The sequence below is a fragment of the Octopus sinensis genome, linkage group LG18, assembly GCF_006345805.1.
Source record: "Octopus sinensis linkage group LG18, ASM634580v1, whole genome shotgun sequence".
NCBI classification, from domain to species: domain Eukaryota; kingdom Metazoa; phylum Mollusca; class Cephalopoda; order Octopoda; family Octopodidae; genus Octopus; species Octopus sinensis.
The window spans coordinates 6,459,318-6,464,628 of NC_043014.1; positions in this window are offsets into that span (position 1 = coordinate 6,459,318).

Genomic DNA, 5,311 nt, shown 5'->3' on the forward strand with positions numbered 1-5,311 from the left:
AAAGGCAAAGTCGACCTCGGCGGAATTGAACTCAAAACGTAGCGGCAGACGAAATACCTATTCTTTACTACCCACAAGGGGCTAAACACAGAGAGGACAAACAAGGACAGACAAACAGATTAAGTCGATTATATCAACCCCAGTGCGTAACTGGTAGATATTTAAGCGACCCCGAAAATATGAAAGGCAAAGTCGACCTCGGCGGAATTTGAACTCAGAACGTAACGGCAGACGAAATATGGCTATGCATTTCGCCCGGCGTGCTAGCGTTTCTGCCAGCTCGCCACCAGGTATTTATTTCAGTGGTTGCGAAGGAGAGGCCTGCTTCCATCAAAATGAACTGCTAGACTGTGAGGAGACCGTAAAATCAGGACTGGCTAATCATTTGGTTCGGGAAGATGGAAGACACCGATCTGTCTGGAACGAAGTCACATTAATGTGCAAGGAACAAAACTGGAAGATCAGACGACAGAACGAATTCAGAGTTTACATATGCTCCTCAGAAGGCCTACCGTAGCGATGAACATTTTATGGCAGTCCTTCATTTACCAAAAAGAAATGAAGAAAAATAACAATAAAACTACGATATTAAAAAGCAGGCTTAAGTGTAGCAGTTTCCCCTATTTCATGGTCCTACAAAATATATATTTCTTTACTACCCACAAGGGGCTAAACATAGAGGGGACAAACAAGGACAGAAAAAGGGTTTAAGTCGATTACATCGACCCCAGTGCGAAACTGGTACTTAATTTATCGACACCGAAAGGATGAAAGGCAAAGTCGACCTCGGTGGAATTCGAACTCAGAATGTAACGACAGACGAAATACGGCTACGCATTTCGCCCGGCGTGCTAACGTTTCTGCCAGCTCGCCGCCCGGTCCTACAGAATATAAGCATTGGTTCACTGTTAGGTGTGGTACTGTAGCTAGTGGGGTCAAGTTCAATTCCTGAGTTAGTCAAGCTTACAGGATTTTTATGAGCAAATTAAACCAAAGGGTTGCATGAAAATTAATAGAACCACTAATTAATACATAGAAAATCCCCTTGTCAACGTAAATAATTAAACGAAGATGATCCGATCCAATAGACTAAATAAAAGGTTCATCGCCAGATACTTAATGCGATAAGGACCTGGGGTTGTCCGGAGGATACAACAGCCGAAGCATCGTGACACCAGTCCAAATATTATTTTTACTCTTTTGGAGGCGCAATGGCCCAGTGGTTAGGGCAGCGGACTCGCGGTCATAGGATCGCGGTTTCGATTCCCAGACTGGGCGTTGTGAGTGTGAGTGTTTATGAGCGAAAACACCCTAAAAGCTCCACGAGGCTCCGGCAGGGGATGGTGGTGATCCTGCTGTACTCTTTCACCACAATTTTCTGTCACTCTTACTTCCTGTTTCTGTTGTACCTGTATTTCAAGGGGTCGGCCTGTCACTCTTGTGTCACGTGAATATCCCAGAGAACTACGTTAAGGGTACACGTGTCTGTGGAGTGCTCAGCCACTTACACGTTAATTTCACGAGCAGGCTGTTCCGTTGATTCGGATCAACCGGAACCCTCATCGTCGTAACCGACGGAGTGCTTCCATTTACTCTTTTACCAGCTTCAGCCATTTGATTGCGGCCATGCTGGAGCACGTATGCAATAATCGTAATTCTCGTCTTAAGAATTCTCGTTTGCTCTCATCGACTCCTCGTTTATCTTCTTCTTTTTCTAATTTTTTTCTTCTTCTTCTCCTCCCCTACGTTTCTCCTTTTTTTGCTTCCACTACAGTTTCATATTCTTCTTCTCCTTCTTCTTCTTCTTCTTCTTCTTCTTCTTCTTCTTCTTCTTTTCTTCTTTTTCTCCTTCTTTTTCTTCTTCTTCTTCTCCTCCTTCTTCTCCTTCTCCTTCTCCTTCTCCTCCTTCTTCTCCTTCTTCTTTTTCTTCTTCTTCTTTTTCTCTTTTTCTTCTTCTTCTTCTTCTTCTTCTTCTTCTTCTCCTTCTTCTTCTTCTTCTTCTTCTTCTCTTCTCTTCTCCTCCTTCTTCTCCTCCTTCTTCTTCTTCTTTTCTTCTTCTTCTCACTTCTTCTATTTCTTCTTCTTCTTTTTCTTCTTCTCCTTCTTCTCCTTCTTCTTCTTCTTCTTCTCACTTCTTCTATTTCTTCTTCTTCTTTTTCTTCTTCTCCTTCTTCTCCTTCTTCTCTTCTTCTTCTTCTTCTTCTTCTTCTCACTTCTATTTCTTCTTCTTCTTTTTCTTCTCCTCCTTCTTCTCCTCCTTCTTCTTCTTCTTCTTCTTCTCACTTCTTCTATTTCTTCTTCTTTTTCTTCTTCTCCTTCTTCTCTTTCTTCTTCTTCTTCTTCTTCTTCTGGCTTACTTCTTTCCTTAATGACTAACTGACTGACAGACTTACCTTGATCAACATATATGCCTGATAAATTTTCCTCCTTCCATTTTCTTTTTTCTCGTATAGTTTTCCCAAACGTACAACTAGAGCCTGCTGATGGTTTTGCTGTCGGAAAGCCAACTATTATGAATATTACATGTCAATATAGCACGAAGGATTTTAAATCGTTCATTCTGTTGCAAAATGGAACTACTGTAGTGAAGATGGTACGCGCCAAAGCTTCTGGAGACTTTGTAGCTGAAATAAAAAAGAAAGATTTCGACTGCATGATTCCAAGACCTGATCAGAATAGTGGCGTGGTTAACTGCCTCAAAAGGAACCTCAATTGCAAGGATGCGACATCATACAGATGTTCTTTATCAGACAAAGATGTTTCCGCTTCAATGGTTCTAAAAGGTAAGTTCACCATCTTCGTCATAATTTCCACTGTTCAACACTATTACATTTAAAATTGAAACCTTCACAAAATTTGTAGTGTTGTGTTTCAGAAATCATCATTATCATCATCATCATCATCATCATCTCATCATCATCATCATCATCATCTCATCATCATCGTAATCATCATCATCATCATTATTATTATTATTGAGTGAGAGATCAGTGCATTCCATCAAAGTGACACTGGGGTAAAATATACGAAGCCCAGTATATCCATCATGACTACCCGTCTGATAAGGGTACATCAGGCACATGCATCACAACCATATGTGCGTAACATGGTGATCTCATATCAAGATAAACAGCACATGACCTTCCAAGTGAGGCCCTGTTAGAATTTTCTTCAGGTTGAGTAACCCATCCCGCTCAAAAGGTCCTGAATAAAAGTTGTTTAAGGAATTTGAACGAAACACCCATGTTTCCAGAGGTGAATTATTCAAACCCCAAAGAATCCCTCTCAACACATGGCTATGATGCTCCCCCATTACTTCTGCTCGTGATCAGAGATGCACATATCGTCAGCCACTAAGGGACATGCTCAACTGGTTAAGGTCAAACAACTGACAAGCAAATCTGTGGTATTGAGCAGAATATTTGTTGTAGCCCATCTTTTATACCAAGACAAAACAATGTACATGATAGCACTTCCAATCAGTTAAGATGAGAAGCCATGAGAGCCACTGCCTGGTACTGCATCAGGGCATTTATTATTATATTATGATTATTATTATTATTATTATTATTATTATTATTATTATTATTATTATTATATTATAAGAAATATTTAAATTACTAAGTCTCTATATAAGAATGCCATATTAATATGGCGATAACAATTAATTATTATTATTGTTATTATTATAATAGTTATTATATTATTATTATTATTCTTATTATTGTTATGTTATTATTATTATTATTATTATTATTTTTATTATATTATTATTTATTATTTATTATTATTGTTATATTATTTTTATTATTATTATTATTATTATTATCATTATTGTTATTATTATATTATTATATTATTATTATTATGTTATTATTATTATTATTATTATTATCATCATCATCATCATCATCATCATCATCATCATCATCATATTATTATTATTATTATTATTGTTGTTGTTATTATTATATTATTGTTATTATTATTATTATTGTTATCATTGTTATTATTATTGTCATATTATTATCATTATTATTATTATTATTATTAGCATTATCGTTATTATTATTATTACTATATTATTATTTTATATAATATTATATATTATTATTATTATTGTTATTGTTGTTGTTGCTGTTATATATATTATTATTATTGATTATATATTATTATTTTATTATGTGTTATTATTATTATTATTATTATTATTATTGTTACTATTATTATTATTATTATTATTATTATTATTATTATTATTATCATTATTATTATTATTGGGGTCAGCCTGTCAGCAACGCTTGACATCGTTCCGTGAATTTTGTAAACAACTGTGTAAACAACATGAAATACGAAAACAAGCAAGTTAAGTTCGCAAACAGCGAGAGAAAAAATGGGGAACAGGATAAGTGAACACAGAGAACAAATCCTTCATCAGTTGTCTGCTGTCTATCTACTCCTTATTTCGAGCATTTCAATAAAGCATATATCAGAAAAGAAGCAGTAATTCTTAAAACGGAAAGTTAAATTCTGGTCATAGAGAGACCAATGGTTTCGTAACCATGAATGCCACAACTTTCTACCATGCGGACATTTGGAAACGGGAAACGCTCAGGTACCGGGATCTAACAGAGAACTGGAAGTCTCCATTTGCGGTTAGGAGGGTTCGGGTTTGTAAGGGGTTCTTATACTTTTGTCCAAGGGAAGATAACCCGCTCTTAATAACGTTTTTATACGCTCGCAGTTAAAGCTCGATATCTGAGCGTTTCCTCACATCTACGTGGTAGAAAATTTAATTTTTTCGTCTTTTGTATATAAGTTCAGTAAAATTTAGATTCAGATGAATATGTAACTTAAGTTAAAGGCACCAGAATATACTATGGTATTATCCATATAATTCAAAATGGGGTGATTGTTTTGTTACTTATTTTGATATATATATATATAATAAGCCTTTACATAAATAAATAACGTGAAATACAAGAAGGGACGAACAAAAAAACAAACGAGTCATTCAAAGCCTTCATTGTATGTGTGTATGTATGTATGTATGTATGTATGTATATATATATTTCCTTATTGTACACAAGAAGCTAAACATAGAGGAGACAAACAAGGACACACAAAGGAATTAAGTCGACGGAATTTGAACTCAGAACGTAGCGGCAGACGAAATACTGCTAAGCATTTCGCCCGGTTAGCGAAATATATAAGTATATACATATACATATACAATCATACACATATAATATATATATATATATATATATATATATATATATATATATAGGCGCAGGAGTGGCTGTGTGGT